At 47.3% G+C, this 16,314-nt stretch overlaps 1 protein-coding gene across 5 annotated transcripts in view; it reads left to right on the top strand.

Moving 5' to 3' along the window:
* Positions 1-8,660: 8,660 nt before the first annotated feature.
* The window catches only part of Zer1 (zyg-11 related cell cycle regulator), a 31,005-nt gene continuing 23,351 nt past the window's right edge, over positions 8,661-16,314 (top strand). Inside the window, exon 1 of one of the 5 annotated variants that reach the window (XM_021155501.2) lies at positions 8,661-9,103. The gene's annotated coding sequence lies outside the window, so the exon portion shown is untranslated. Of the gene's footprint in view, positions 9,155-9,321; positions 9,515-16,314 lie in introns of those variants that run through there. The other 4 variants (XM_021155500.2, XM_021155502.1, XM_029474033.1 and 1 more) reach the window with 4 other exon arrangements.

The following is a 16,314-nucleotide window of genomic DNA, read 5'->3' as shown; positions in this document are numbered from 1 at the left end:
AAAAAGTAAAGAAAAAAAGTAAAAGAAAAAGTAGAGGAAAAATCAAGATATCAGAAATCCTCAAGTTTCCACACACACACACACACACACACACACACACACACACACACTCGTAACTGCACTTAGTTCTTAATTTTTCCCAACAGCCAGTGAAGACTAATGTTGGAGAGTGTGAATTTTCTTTTCTTTATTTGTTTGTTTGTTTGTTTTGAGACAGGGTTTCTCTGTGTAGCCCTGGCTGTCCTGGAACTCACTCTGTAGACCAGGCTGGCCTCGAACTCTGAAATCCACCTGCCTCTGCCTCCCAAGTGCTGGGATTAAAGGCGTGTGCCACCGCTGCCCTGCAAGAGTGTGACTTTTCAACTCCCCTTGCACTCATGTTCCTGTCTGCTAAGACTCTGCTGGCCAGTAAAGCAGGTATAGGCTTTTCTAGTCCAAAGTCCGAAAGCCTCTCATATTCCTCCAAAAAACATTGTCAGGTTTGTCGCAGCAACACCCCAGTCCTTGTACCAACTTCTTCACTTTTCTCTTGCTGTGAAAAACCATGACCAAGACAAGTTCTAGAGGGGAAAATAAGGCTTCTTTAGAATCATGGTTCCGAAGGGATCGCAGTCCATAACCATCATAGCAGGGAGGCACAGCAGCAGGCCATCCTTGGAGGCAGAAGCAGCAAGGCAACAGCTCACATCTTGAGCCATAATCACAGAGATCAAGTCTGGAGTGATAGCTCAGCAGTTAAGTACACTTGTTGCTCTTCAGAGATCCTAGGTTCACTCTTGGCACCCACATGGCACCTTGCAACTATCTGTATCTACACCTGCCTGGAGTTTCCTCCCTTGTCTTTGTCTTTTTTTCTTCTACTTCTCTTGTTTTTTTGAGATAGTGTTTCTCTGTGCAGGCCCAGCTGTCCTGCAACTTGCTTTGTAGATCAGGCTGCCTTCAAACTCAAGAGATCTGCCTGCCTCTGCCTTCCCAGTGCTGGGATGATTAAAGGCATCAGCCACCACAATCTGGTCCTTTAGAATTTTTTTAGTCTAATTTATTAGATAATCAAAATTAATCATCACAACACCACTGTCTTAGGGTTTCTATTGCAGGGAAGAGACACCATGACTAAGGCTGGCTTACAGATTCAGAGGTTTTGTCAGTTATCTTCATGGTAGCATGCAGACAGACATGGTGCTGGAGAAGCTGAGGGTTCTGCATTTTGATCAGCAGGCAGCAGTGGGGGACTGAGACACACAGGTCCTAGCTTGAGCATATATAAGGCCTCTAAGTCCATGTCCACAGTGACATACTTCCTTCAATAAGGCCACATCTCCTAACAGTGTCACTCCCTGTGGCCAAGCATTCAAACACATGAGTCTGGGGGACATTCCTATTCAAACCACCACAACCACCCTTTGTTAATTTGACACCCAAACTTACTACTTTTATTATTTTTTATTTTATTATTTCTATGTATGTATATAAGTGTTTATCTACATGTATGTCTGTGTGCCACATGCATGCCTGTGCCTGGTGAAGCCAGACAAGGGCATGAGATCCCCTGGAGCTGGAGTTACTGTGGTGGTGAGACGCTGTGGGTGCTGGAGAGCAGCCGTGCATTCCACATCAGAGCAGCCACGCTCTTACCCACTGGCTGTCCTGCTCTCTCTGCTCTCACTGCGGTCTGGACTCACCACCAGCTCTGTTCACCCTTTCAAGTTTGCTCTTTTTTTCTTGAACCTTGATATTCCATATGAGGTGAGTCTTTCAATCTTTCTTTTTCCTTTCTTTTTGCTTTGTTTTGTCTTGGTTTTGAGACTGGGTTTCTCTGTGTGGCCCTGGCTGTCTTGGAACTCACTCTGTAGAGCAGGCTGGCCTTGAACCCATAGATGTGCCTCCTGCCTCTGTGTCCTGAGTGCTAGGAGTAAAGGCGTGTGCCACCACTACAATGCCCTGCTTGAGGTGAATCTTTCCTTCTTCCCTCCCTTCCTCCATCCTTTATTGGTTATTTTGAGACAGGGTCTCTGGTAGTTCAGGAGACTTCAAATTCACTATATAGCAAAGGTTAGCTTGAATTCTTGATACTCAGGTCTCTGCCTCCCCTGTTCTGGTATTACAAGCACACCCCACAATGCCTGATAAGTTTTCACTGTCTTTGGACACACCAGAAGAGGGCATCGGATCCCATCAAAGATGGTTGTGAGCTACCATGTGGTTGCTGGGAATTGAACTCAGGACCTCTGGGAGAGCAGTCGGTACTCTTAACCACTGAGCCATCTCTCCAGCCCTTTTTTTTTTTTNTTTCTTTTTTTTTTTTTTTAAAGCTGCTGTTAAGAGTTTGGGAAGAATTTTATTTACTTTGTAGATCAATTTGGGTAATAATGTCATCCTAACGCGCTGAGCTGTCCCGCCTGTGAGCATGGGTGACTTTCCATTAATGTGTCTTTAATTTCCTTCAGCTGTGGTTTGTAGATTTTAGTTCATAAGGGTTTTTTTTTTTTCACTTCTCTGGCTAATTTTTATATTTTTAGTTTTATTTGTATGAGTGTTTTGCCTTCGTGCATGCATGCATGTGCACCACATACATGGTTGGTGCTAAGGAAGTCAGAAGAAGGCACTGGATCCCTTGGAACTGAAGTTACAGATGATTGTGAACTGCCATTGGGTACTGGGAACTGAACCTTCCCTCATCGATCGATCGCCAGGAAGAACAACAGGCACTTTAAACTGTTAGGCCCTCTCTCCAGCCTGTAAATGTGTTCTTAAATGTTTTGCTCTTGGAAGGACAAAATTCAGCCCTGCAAGGTAACCTTTGCTCTCCACATGCACACGCACACCCCCTCCGAGTAAAATGTTGCTCTTGTTCCCTTTTGTGCTATTGTGGAGAGCTGAAAAAGCCCCAAGTGAATGTGGATTGTAGACATGGGCATGAATTCTGTTGTCAGGAACGCATCCCTGACACACACAGGAACAGTAGAGCCTTCCCAATCTTCCCAGTACAGGTGAGGTTCATCCGTGGACTTCCTTTCCTTGTGCGATGCATAATAGAACAGCTGAGTTCCAGGTTAGTATGCATCGCCGCTGCTCTGTTCTCCCAGTTCTAGCTTTTCTGAGTGTTTGCCTGTCCTTTCTTCAATCCCTTGCCACCCAGTTAGGTTTCCAGAACCAAGCTATGCCTCTGTGGCAGGATGGAGAGGAAGCCCCCTGTAAAGTGCCTGCCTGTCTGCCCAGCAAGCCTCAGCTGCCGAGTTAGGCCCCCAGCACCCATGTGAAATCTGCAGTTGTGGCAAACTCAGAGTCAAATACCTCCAGGGATAGTGAAAAACCTGTCCCCAAAAACAGTGACTGAAGAAGATATCCAACATCAACCTTTGGCATCTGAACTGACAGCTACCCCTCCCCCATGGCACTTCTAGAACTTGTTATGTAGACCAGGCTGGCCTTGAACCTACAGAGATATGCCTGCTTCTGCTTCAGGAGTGCTTGGATAAAAAGGCATGTGTCACTATCTATGCCTGGCCCACAAAAATATCATTTAATAAGAGCTATCTATCTATCTATCTATCTATGTATCTATTCATGCAATATATGCCAGGCTGGTCTCAAACTCACAGAGATCCTCTTGTCTCTGCCTCCTAGATCAAAATCATGCACTGACAAACCCATCATACTTTTAAATATTTTCAGGTTGTTCTAGTGTACAAAACAATCAACAGATTTTCTATTCTATCGTATCTTACAATCTCATTGGATTTACTTCTCAGCGCTCACATGTTGTGAAATAAGGATTACCAACTTGCCTTTCTTTCTTTCTTTCTTTCTTTCTTTCTTTCTTTCTTTCTTTCTTTCTCTCTTCCCTTCTTTTTAAAAAAATCTATGATTTTAGCCGGGCAGTGGTGGTGCACACCTTTAATCCCAGCACTTGGGAGGCAGAGGCAGACAGATTTCTGAGTTCGAGGTCAGCCTGGTCTACAGAGTGAGTTCCAGGACAGCCAGGGCTACACAGAGAAACCCTGTCTCGAAAAAACAAAAAAATCTATGCTGTTGAGGATGTATAATGGCAATTTTGGATTCTTTAAAAACACAGAAATAGGGGCTGAAGAGATGGCTCAGTGGTTAAAGGCACTGGCTGCTGCTCTTCCTGAGTCTAATTCCCAACAACCACATGATGGCTCACAACCATCTATAATGAGATCTGGTGCCCTCTTCTGGCCTTCAGTATATATGCAGGTAGAATGCTGTATACATAATAAATAGGTAGATCTTTAAAAAAAAAAAAAATCTACAGAAAGATTATAAGAATGCGTTTCTGTTTTAACCCCGGGTGTGGATGTGGGGCTGCCTCGCACTGACCACAGACGCTGACTATGATTTGCCTGGTGCTCTAGCAATGGCGTGCTTTTGCCAGCTGCAGAGAGTTTCTGTAATGGTGCAAAGTTTGGAATTCTAGGGACTTTTCAGAGGATATATAAATGCTAGGGCCCGCCGGGCATAGTGGCGCACACCTTTAATCCCAGCGCTTCGGAGGCAGAGGCAGGTGGATTTCTGAGTTCGAGGCCAGCCTGGTCTACAAAGTGAGTTCCAGGACAGCCAGGGCTACACAGAGAAACCCTGTCTCCAAAAAACCAAAAAAATAAAATAAAATAAATAAATGCTAGGGCCCAGAGAGGCATGGTGGGTTGTGGTTTGTTAAGTAATTGTTCAGAAAGAAACAAGAAGAAATTAGATACCCTGACAGCAAAGATCAAACTTGCCCCCAGGCACTCACTACCCCTAGTCAGTAGGCTCCTTAATGATAATGTTGCGCCGGGCGGTGGTGGCGCACGCCTTTAATCCCAGCACTTGGGAGGCAGAGGCAGGCGGATTTCTGAGTTCGAGGCCAGCCTGGTCTACAAAGTGAGTTCCAGGACAGCCAGGGCTATACAGAGAAACCCTGTCTCGAAAAACCAAAAAAAAAAAAAATGATAATGTTGCTTCCCTGACTTTATTCAGGGATCTCTTTCCTTTCCTCTCTATCCTTTTTTCTGTTATCTAGTGTTGGGGGGGGGGGGCAGAAGGGGAGAAGGGTGGAAGAAAGAAGAACCCACAAAGTAACCAACACCAGATACAAATATGTGTAATCCTGTGTTGAGTAGACAGAAGAGGGCATCTTTCCCTTTTCCCTGATCACAGAGTAAAAACTTACCATTTTTCACAATATTGTGTCAACTCTGATTTTTTTTTTTTGGCTTTCATGATATTATGAATTTTTTTCTGTCCCAACTTAACTAAGGAGTTTTGTTTGTTTGGCTTGTTTTTTGTTTGTTTGTTTTGGTTTTGGTTGTTGTTGTTTTCTTTTTCGAGACAGGGCTTCTCTGTAAAGCCCTGGCTGTCCTGGAACTCACTTTGTAGACCAGGATGACCTCGAACTCAGAAATCTACCTGCCTCTTCCTCCTGAGTGCTGGGATTAAAGGCATGTGTCACCATGCCTGGCGTTTGGCTTGTTTTTTGAGACAATGTCTTATTATATAACCATGACTGGTCAGAAACTCTATATAGACCAGGCTAGCCTCAAACTCAGAAGAGCAGGCTATTAGGTAGCCTGGAGTGACCTCTATGTAGCCAAGTATGTCCTGGAATAACATTAGGTGATCCTCCTGCTTCTACCCAAGTACTGGGATCACAGCCAGACAGGGTGGGACCCTCCAGCCTGAATCTTTTTTTTTTTTTAAGATTTTATTGATTTTATATATGTGAGTACACTGCCACTGTCTTTAGATACACCAGAAGAGGGCATCATATCCCAGTTCAGATGGCTATGAGCCACCATGTAGTTGCTGACAGTTGAACTCAGTGCCTCTAGAAGAGCAGACACTGCTCTTGACTGTTTTTGTGATTTGTTGTTGTTGTTGTTGTTGTTTTGAGACATGGTTTCTCTATATAGCCCTGGCTGTCCTGGAACTCANTTTGTAGACCAGGCTGGCCTCGAACTCAGAAATCTACCTGCCTCTGCCTCCCAAGTGCTGGGATTAAAGGTGCTTTTCTCCTTCTTATGTCAATGCCCTGTATTAGAATAATTGACCCCTAAAGCCGGGCATGGTGGTGCATGCCATTAATCCCAGCAGTTGGGAGGCAGAGGCAGGCGGATTTCTGAGTTCGAGGCCAGCCTGGTCTACAGAGTGAGTTCCAGGACAGACAGGGCTACATAGAGAAACCCTGTCTCAAAAAACAAAACAAAACAAAAAAAAAAAAAACAAAACAACAACAAAAAAAAGATTAACCCCATCTTTGAATTCCAGGAATAAATCTCACTTGGTCATTTTACTGGCTGGTTTAATGTTAACTGGACACAGGATAGAGTCATCTGAAAGGAGGGAACCTCCACTGAGAAAATGCCTCCATAAAAATTTAGATGTGGGCTGGGGAGATGCCTCAGTGGGTAAAAGCACTGACTGCTCTTCCAAAGGCCCTGAGTTCAAATCCCAGCAACCACATGGTGGCTCACAACCATCCATAATGAGATCTGATGCTCTCTTCTAGGGTGTCTGAAGACAGCTACAGTGTACTTACATATAATAAATAAATAAATCTTTAAAAAATACTTAGATGTATCAGCCCACTTGTGCACACATTCAACCCCAGTGCATGGGAGGCAGAGGCAGGTGATCTCTGAGTTTAACCCCAGCCTGGCCTACAGTGTGAGACAGAGTTACACAGAGAAATCCTGCCTCAAACAAAGATGAGCATACAAGTGACCTCCATGACCTCTGCATGGACTCCAGCCTCCAGGCTTCTGCCATCTGAGTTCCTGCTCTGACCTCCTTCAAAGACTATGATGGACAAGTGTATGCCCAATAAACTTTTTCCTCCACAACTTGCTTTTGGTCATGGTGTTTCCTCACAGCAATAGTGACCCTAAACTAAGACAGTGCATGTAGAATTGTTTCAATGCATTGCTGAGTTAGGATTGCCATACACAGGGTGTTATGTGACAAAATTTTTCCTAGAAAGTTGACAACATGCATGTCTACTCACCCCGGATAGGGAACTCAAGACAGACCAAATTTACCACCACAGTCCAGTTTGGTGAGCTAGTGAGTTTTATTGGTATTACTTACAGGAACAGAAATGACTCAAAGACAGGGGCATGACCAAGGCACATCTCTGCGGAGATGACAGTTCACAAAAGCTGGAAACCTATAGCACAGAGCATAGTCTGCAGAGAGCTAAACAGACTGGGAAGTGTACTTCCCACCTGACTCTGGTCTAAATCTCTCGTAGGCAGCGCAGCTCGTTTCCTCTTCTTCCGTGTAGCTGGCCTGGTCTCAGTATCTTCTTTGCAGCTCAGCTTGTCTAAGAACTCTCAACTTTTTATTCTTTACTCTGGCAGGGAGGGTCTTAGTGAATCTGGTTAGTTTTGGGGACTTCCTGAACCTATTTTGAGTTATTTACTTTCCTACTTAAGGTATCTACTTTCTTTTTTTTTTTTTTCCCTCCTTTTCTTGTTTTATTTGTTTTTTGTTTTAGAGACATGGTTGTTTTTGTGTAGTTTTGGCTGTCCTGGAACTAGCTAAACTAACAGAATCTGCCTATCTCTGCTTCCTGAGTGCTAAGATTAAGGTGTATGTATCGTGTGTGTGTGTGTGTGTGTGTGTGTGTGTGTGTGTTGGAAAAGAAAATCGCTCAATGGTAGAATTCCTGTCTGCCACAGGACCTGGGTTTGAGCCTCCACATCCCCTCCCTTCTTTCTCTCTAACCTCACTCCAGGGCATCCCTCAAGCAAAAAGTGTTGTTAGTTTACCAGATGTGGAGGGCAGTAAGAAAAATGTTTAAGCCTACTGCCTGATTGTTTGAACTTAGAATGACAGAGATGCAAAGAGCCCACACTGATTTCAACTGTGAATGTTCTGGACAGGAGCCCAGAAGGAAACAATTTACTGAGGGGCTGGGTAAGGAGAGAAGGTAGAGGAAAAGTCTGGATGCCCTGATTGTGAGACTGCAGAAGGAACGAAGGGATTTGTTTTCGGAGGCTATGGTAGAAATCGGGAGAAGAAATAGTGATGGGGCCAGTGAGATGGCCCAGCATGTAAGGGTGCTTGGTACAAGTGTGGTGAGGACCGAACTCGATCCCTGGAACCAACGTGGATGGTGTAGAGAAACCTCTCCAGCGAACAGTTCTCTGATCTCCTGCACATGTGCATATGCATGCACACATATAAATAAATGGGAAAAAAAATCTTAAAATGAAAAGGAAGTATAGACTAGAGAGCTTGTTCGGTTCCTACGTTTGTGGGGCTTACAACTACCTGTAACTTCAGCTTCATGGGTTCCGGGGCTATTGTCCCCAGCAGGCAGCTGCCGTCACGTGCATAAGCACATACACACTTATATACATAATTAAAAATAATATTTTTGAAAGAAAAAATGGACAGTAGGGCACTATTGGAGGAAGAGAGAAACAACTGTTAAGAGATCTTTGGTGATTAGAAGAAGACGCAGTGGCCAAGAACAGCTACACTCCTGCTATCTGACAGCTCCTGAGTGAATGGCCCTTTTCGTGAAGGAAAGAAGGAGGAGCACATTTTGAGGGGCAATGTGGTGGCTGCGTAGAGACCGCCCAAAAGACGTTGGGTTGGGCACCGGGTGAGTCAGCACTAACTAGGTAAGATGGAGTCAATCCTGTCCTGAACCTGCTCCTGCGAGCTAGCCCCTCGCTAGAAGGAACCCTGGAGGCTAACGTGGGGGGACTCGGGCCTCAGCTTGGGCAGGAGCAGCCCAGAGAGCCCGGAACCTTCAGCCGTCGCCGCCCACGTTCGCGGCGGGACAAGACGAGAGAACCCCTCCTATGCTGCTAAGGGGCGGCCCGGAAGTGACGCTTTGTTGACAGCACACCCGCAGCCACAGGCTCTCCAAGCCTTCGGAACAGGATCGGGGGGAGGGGCTGGGCCCGGAGCCAAGCAGCCGGCGGCCCTCAGCGCAGCCGGCGGCCCGAGGGCAAGGGAACGGCCTCAGTCCGGGGCTCCGGTCACAGCATTCCCGCCCTGCCCGGCCCCGCCCCGCCGACCCGGACCCGGACCGGATCCGACCTCCTGCGGCGCTTTGGCCGCCGATTCCCCCGGGCCGCAGCCTCCGCTTGTAAGCCTGCGAAGCATCCTGTCTCCCCGTTGAGGGCCGCCCCCTCCTAGGGTACGTCCTAAATGCCGAGCCAAGAGACGTACCTGCATCCTTTTCTTCACCCTGTCTCAGGGTCTAAGCATTGTCGCTGCGACTCCTTGCAGAGGTCCACCACAGGCCAGTGGTGGGATGGCGCTCGTCGCCTGCTACCCAGGTCTGAGGATTTTGCCTTGAAAATTGAGCTCTCTCTAGAATGAGAACGACGCTCGCCCTTGCAAAATGGGGGCTCAACGTAGGGCTTAGGAGGCCAGCTTCTGCCCCTCCTACCTGTTGGATGAGTTTAGGTCTCTTCCCAACCCCCCCGAAGCCGTGCTACTTAAAAGCTTAGGGATGGCTTGGCTCCTGGATCAGCTCCTAAAATGCGATGCCAAGGTACAAGATAGTGCAACAGGGTCGGAAAAGAGCGGGTGGGCTTGCTGAAGATCAGTGGCTCCCATAGGTGAGGTGAAACTAAAACTGACCGCTCTGGCTAGCTCTGGGTAGATTTAGCTGCTCTTTAACCAAAGCTCTCCCGGGTTTGCTTGTGCCTTGTGTGTGTGACAGAGACGGGAGGGGGAGCGGAGGGTTGGGGGTAGTGGTGCCTGGGAAAAGCTAACTCAATGATGTTTCTGACAGAATGGTTTTCTATAGGCTTCAAGTTAGAGTGACCGGAGGAGATAGCATTGAAAGGGGGTCACAGAAGCTATGCTTCGACCAAGAGGTTCTTGTTAGGTATGAAGGGTCGCTGTGCTTTGCCTTATTCAGTAAATAAACGAACAACATGTTCGATAGTAATAGGTGTCACGAAGCAGAGACTGGGACCTCTGTATAGAATGGTCAGGGAAGGTCTCTAATGAGGTTTCTGTCTGAGCAGAGATGAGTGAGGTAGAAAGTCATTACATCTGGTGGCAAGAGAACCGGCTTGGGTCCGAATGAAGGAGGCAGAGTGGGTGGCAAGGAAATCAAGTGAGAAGAAATAACCTCAGGGAACATATTAGGGACTGGCTTGTGATGCAGGGTTGATTTGTAATTTTTGAAATGTTGGAGAAGAATCAAAACTGTCTGAGGTGACAAATGACTAATGTACTTCAGCCCTGTGTTTTAAGTGCCCTCTTGCTGTCTGTACTGAACATCCATGGCAGAAATTAAAAGATTTCTGAGGGAAACTCATGTCACATTACTGTTTCCTCGTAGTTAGAATGTGAGCAAGTGACCTTCTGCCTCGGTCTTTCCATCTGTAGAATAGGACTGCTAAGCTACAGGGTGCATGTGTGGCAGTGTGGGACATGACAGGAGGGATCCACCCACGACACAGTCCTGCAGCCCTTCTTTCTAGCATCAGCTGGTGGCATCACCAGGTCTGTCTGACTCCCCTGGCTCATAGGATTTGTAGGAATACTGGGGGAAGCTAAGTAGAACTTTATGACACCATTCACTGGTAAAAGTAATGGTCTGTTCTTCGGGGTATCTGTGACCTTGGCCTTGATTGTTGTGTTTGTTTAGACAAGTTCTCACTCTGTAATGAGACTGGCAACTGCCTGTGGAATCCAGACTGAGCTTGAACTCAGCAGTTCTCCTCAGCATCCTAAAGGCTAGGACTGCAAATAGGAGCCACCAACTCGAGCTGATGGCCCATACATACATACATACATACATGCATACATTTATTTATTTATTTATTTATAGGCAGTTTCATGTAGACAAGGCTGGCTTCAATCTTGCTATGTGGTCTTGAATTCATAGAGCTTGACCTGCAACTGCCTCCTGATACAGTTCCATCAGATTATATGTGTGTACCACCATGCCTGACCCAAAAAGGACTTTTAAAATCAAGCCCTGAATATCCCCATTCTGTAACATAATATAAGCAAAACGATGTCTTCCAGACAGATTGGAAAAGAACCGTGTTGGACCTATCTGTGGCACTGAGTGTGTGATCAAACTTCAGGTAGAGGCTGTGGATCTTGAAGGCACCTGGCACAGGCTGGAAATCTGCAGCTTTTGAGGAGAACAACTCCAGATCTTCTTCTCACGCCTTGAACTGACTACATCATCAGGCCTGTGCTATTGGCTGAGCAGGGCCAGAGGATTTGAAAATGCAAGGCCAAGGGGCAGAGGCTATGGCTGAGTGATAGAACACTTGCCTAGCGTCCATAAACCCCTGGGGCCCACCCCATGCAGCACAAAATTAAGTAACATGTAAATGTGTAAAGTCAGTGATTAGAAGACAGGAACCTCAATGGTGGAGAAAGCTTCTCTGACCAGAACCCCAGACTAGCACTGTGGTGAGCCAGGGCCTAGCACAGTTCTGCTGCCAGCTTATTGTATATAGTTACGCGAATCTGTTGCTCCTTCTGAACCTCGGGTTTCCCTGCTTTACGCAGAGAATGGTGTCCTCCTGCCCCTGCTGGCCCTGGAGAGAGTGGTAGGATGAAACTGGTCAGAGAAGAGTTTATCCTTCACTCATGCTCGCAGTGGTGAAGAACACTTGCTGTTACCATTCATGCCACTGGGTTTGTGCAGGGGCATCTAGGGCCACATGCACAGGGGTACTCTTTGCCTTCAGGTGTTCGTTTGCATTTAATAGTTACTTAGTGAAGTACCACAGCACATTTGTGGAGGCCTGAGGACAATTTATAAGAGTTGTTCTCTTTCCACCACGAGGGGCCCGAGGCTGAATGCAGGCTTTCAGTCTCGGCAGCACTAACCACTGAGCATCTTACGGTCTTGCCTTTGGTGGGTGTTTTTGTTAGCCTCACTGCTGGAATTCTTGAATCCAGGAATGTGAGCTCAGAAACCACTATGGAGTCAACTCTTTGGGGACCAACATCAAACCTGGTTCATTTACTAGAGCTGGGTTTCTGGCTTCAGAAGTGAGCAAAGTCCTAGGGATATGGCTCAGACTGTAAGCATGCTTGCAAACATGGACCCGAGTTCAATCCCCAGCACCCATATACAGAAGCCATCTGCTGACATGCACTGATAATCCCAGAGATGGAGAGACATACGGGAGGATCCCAGCTAGCCCAACATGTGCTCTTTAATATACAATGGAGGTCCTGTGACTTGTGCACTGTCCCTACTTTTAGGAAGCTTCTAGCCCTGGTCCATGGTACCCATAGAATCATTACCAGAAAACCAGATCATCTGTGGTCAGTACTCAAGGATGCTTGGAGTTGTAAGGAGGTACTAATGGCAGAGAAGAGAAAATGAGGCTTGCCTAAGTCGCTGTAGGCGGCACCTCCGAGAACAGACCTGGAAAGCTGGAAACCCCAGGTCTGACCTACTGAGTGGAGAGCGCATATCTATGTACAGACTGTGCAGACTGCTTGGCACACAGCCTCAGATGCCACACCTGCAGACTGTAGATCGATCCCTGCCTCCTGGAAGGATGAAGGGAGCCAGTGGGTATCCAGGGCTGAGCAGTGTAGGCACTAGGAAGTTTGACTACACAAGCAGAACCCAAGCAGCCTGCCCCAGTGTTCTGTCCTTCCTCAGTGTGTGTGCATTGTTTCTTTATCAGGAGAGATACCAGCAGCATGCTGGGCATGTGCAGTCTTCCCCCATTCTGTGTCTTCCCAGCAGTGACCTGCAGGCATCGACTCTATAGACATCTGTCTCTAACCTCACCTGCACCTCTGTCCCCGAGAGTCCCCTGACACTTGTCTGGACTATCATCACAGCAGCGTTCTGTCCCTAATCTCCAGCCTGGGACCTATTCCTTCCTGGAAGGCATTCAACCTCTATAAAGAGGGTTCCCAGAGCTCATGGGTTAACCTTTCACTGGATGGGCGCTGCTCCAAGGTTTGGCTCCCCTGGCTCCCCAGAGTCTCTCTTCCTCGGTGTCAAGATGTGGCTGTGGTCCCTTGCTTCCTCCTCTGAACATTGGTTACTCTCTCATTCATTTATTATTTTTATTTTGTGTTTTTTTGAGACAGGGTTTCTTTGTGTAACAGCCCTGGATGCCCTGGAACCCTCTGTAGACCAGGTTGGCCTCAGACTCAGAGGGACCCACCTGCCTCTGCCTCCCAAGTACTCAGACTAAAGGTGTGCATCACCATGCTCAGCTAACTCTCTCTCTAGCTGGTTGGCTGGATGAATGGAACAGTGTGGTTGGTGAGCACTTTAGATTTACAGAGTTGTCATCTCAGGCTTCTTTTGTGGGACTTATGGTTCTCCGTGTAGTCTTCAGCAAGTGACTAGCAGTCTCTACCTCAGAGTGCCATCGTGAGGTGATACTGGCAACAGCAAACCTTTGTTCCGCCTAAATGCCAGGCACTAGTAGGCACAGAGGATGTGGGGGTGTGTGCAAGCCGCCAGTCTGTCCTCTGGAGCTGGCAGCTGGGGGGGAGGGTCATAGACAAATTGTTATGCAAATGAATGGGTCTCTATTGGTGCAGAGTACTGGGCTGTGATGTTTGGCTGGTTTAAATAAGAAACTGTAGGAAGTAAATTCTGGAAGAGCTGGGTATCCCTCAGGAAGCACAGAGGATGGAGGTGGTACAGCACAGCGAGGGTGGCTGCCTGGGCTGCTGTTGTTTTTCTCCATCTTTTCTTCCACTGCCCTTCCCCCAGCATGTCTTAAAGGGCCTGTAAGAAAAGAGACATGGGGTTCTTCTCCTCTGGTAGTCTAGCAATATCAGAGTCCAAACTGTCTCCAGTTGCCAGAATTCCAGATGGCTGGAACCTGCCTTGAGAGTTGGAAGGCAGTTAAAGGCTCCAAGGGGTGGAGTGGTAGGGTGTCGTGAGCCTCTAGACTTTGGTTCCAATGAGGGCAGCTCCTTCCTCCCCAGCTCACCCAGATCTCCCATACCCCTGACCCCTTCAGAGCTGTAGGGTCGGCTCCTGGAGGTGAACACAGGTGGCACCATCCACCAGTCTGTTCTATGGAGGCCTTTGGTGACTTGGGCAACTGGTATTATGGTGTCCCTTCCATGTGTGCAGCCCAGCTAGAGCAGGGTAGCTACCTGGGGCCGGGGGTCAGCCCTGCAGAAAAGGCAGTTCTTTCCCAGCCAGGCACAAGGTTCTGCCGTGGCCCATAGGGATTCAGCAGTATTCTGGGGACAGTGAACTCACTCTCAGCCTCATGAGAATCACATCCTGCCAGTCCACTGTGGCTCCTGCCATGGTGTTTGTTGTTGAAACTTCCCTTTCCCCAAGCCCCCGAGCTTAGTATTCAGTACCAACTGTGTTCATTTCCCAGGAGCCATGGATCTGGACTCTCAGTGCCTGCATCCTCTGTACCCCAAGCTCTCAGCCATTGCACGTGTCTTCCTACAATCTTCAGAGCTAGCTAGGGCTCATCTCTGTGGTCTTAGCTAAAATGTCAGACCTTCCCTGATGCTCCAACTCAGAGTGACATGGGCCCTTCCCCTGTCGTTCAGAGCACTGTTCGTGAGATGTGACTGTATCTGGGTTCTTTTTAGGTAGCTGATTGTCTCTTTCTAGTGCCAGAATGTTTTATAGAGGCAGGACCTTGTCTGGTTTGCTCATTATAGAACCTGTGTCCTTAGTAGCTCATTGCTAGGTCCATAATTACTACAGGAACAGTCAGCTTGCAGGACTAGCCTTGTCTACAGATTGAGTTCCAAGACAACCAGGGCTACACAGAGAATCTGACTCAAAAAACAAAACAAAACAAAGATTTTTTTTTTTCAAGATAGGGTTTCTCTGTATAGCCCTGGGTGTCCTGGAACTCACTTTGTAGACCAGGCTTGCCTTGAACTCAGAAATCTGCCTGCCTCTGCCTCCCAAGTGCTGGGATTAAAGGTGTGCGCCACCACGCCCGGCCAAAACAAAGAAAGAAAGAAAATAAAAGGAGCAGGCAGCATGGCCTCTGACCTCAGTTTACCAAAGACACGAGAAATAAACTGGCACCTGGATTGGGCCCAGGGGAGCCTCAGCAAGAGCCTCCTCGTGGGGTAGGCCTCCCTAGACATTGGGATGGAAGAATGGACTCTGTAAGAGGGCTTAGTTCACACTTTGTAGAAGCAAGATACTAACTAGTTGGAACTGGACAGTCCTAGCAGATGGAGGGTTACAAGTAAGGTGAGCAGGCCTGGGGCTCTTGCCATCCTGTGGAGGGAGTAAGCTAGAGAGGGTCCAGGAACTGAGGAAGCTGGAAAGCTGGTCCCCAGCAGGGCTGGCCTCACTATGCTGCTCCCTCTGATGTCAGCAGGCCGAAGGCCAGGCTTGAGGGGTCTGCAAGTGAGGAAGGTCTTAGGGCTGTCCAAGTAATCCATTTGTGCCATCCCCAGAGTGTTACATTTCCACTGCGCCGGGTGAAGCATGGGTTGTGTGGGAGGCCTGGGTCTAGGGAGAACAGACCTTACTTGACATAGAAGTGAGAGCAGCGTGGCTAAAGGTGGCTGTGGCAATCCTAATAGCTGCTTTTAAAGAAAAAAAGAAGGCCGGGCGTGTTAATCCCAGCACTCAGGAGGCAGAGGCAGGTGGATTTCTGAGTTTGAGGTCAGCCTGGTCTACAAAGTGACTTCCAGGACAGCCAGAGCTATACAGAGAAACCCTGTCTCAAAAAAAAAAAAAAAAAAAAAAAAAAGAAAGAAAGAAAGAAAGAAAGAAAGAAAAGAAAAAAGAAAAAGAAAAGTCAAAATACCAGGGCCTCAGAGCTGGCGCTGCAGTTAGGAGTACTTGTTTGCGACCCAGTACCACATAGTGTCTCACAAACACCCGTAACTCCAGTTCCAGGGGTGCCATGGCATCTTTTGCCTTCAAGCACCAGGCAGGCATGTAGTCCATGAACATACATGCAGGGAAAACACTCACACATCTCAAATAACATAAGCACAGCTAAGAAAAAATAACTGTTGTTTTAAAGTGCATACTATTCTTACAGAGACCTGAGTTCAGTTCCCAGCACCTGCATCAGGCAGCTTGCAGTGACCTCAAACCCCAGCTCTTAGGGTTTTGGCATTCTCTTCTGGCCTCCATGTGTGCCTGTTCTGTGAGCATGTATCTCCCCCCTACACACACGAAATGTAAGTTAGTTTTAGGGCATAATGGCCCATGCCTTTAATTCTCCCAGCTCCATGTATTAACCATACACACACACATATATGTATATGTATACACACACACAGATAGATAGATAGATAGATAGATAGATAGATAGATAGATAGGTAGATAGATAGATAGATAGATAGATAGATAGATAGATAGATAGATAGATAGATGT

This window comes from Mus caroli, chromosome 2 (genome assembly GCF_900094665.2).
Source record: "Mus caroli chromosome 2, CAROLI_EIJ_v1.1, whole genome shotgun sequence".
In the NCBI taxonomy this organism is placed as follows: domain Eukaryota; kingdom Metazoa; phylum Chordata; class Mammalia; order Rodentia; family Muridae; genus Mus; species Mus caroli.
Note: the sequence above shows the minus strand (reverse complement) of the source record. Positions and strands in the feature narration are given on the sequence as shown.